Consider the following 272-nt stretch of genomic DNA (forward strand, 5'->3'; position numbering starts at 1 on the left):
CGTGGCGGTCGCGAACGTCCGATGACGTTAGCATATCTGTGTTGCCAGGTCTGTACACATTTCCATTCCAATAGCTGTTGAGCTATGTCCGTCTGGACCACAGTGGTGTACTGATCCAACTGACCTCGTCCTCCACAGAGAACTGCTGTGGCTAAAAACACTGTAAATGATATCCCATACATACACAAACATACGGTATGTATGCCAAAATGTACAGATCCTACACCAGGAGTGAGGGCCTTGCATAGAAATCAAAGGATTCAACACAATTG

This window comes from Perca fluviatilis, chromosome 13, assembly GCF_010015445.1.
Source record: "Perca fluviatilis chromosome 13, GENO_Pfluv_1.0, whole genome shotgun sequence".
Taxonomy (NCBI): domain Eukaryota; kingdom Metazoa; phylum Chordata; class Actinopteri; order Perciformes; family Percidae; genus Perca; species Perca fluviatilis.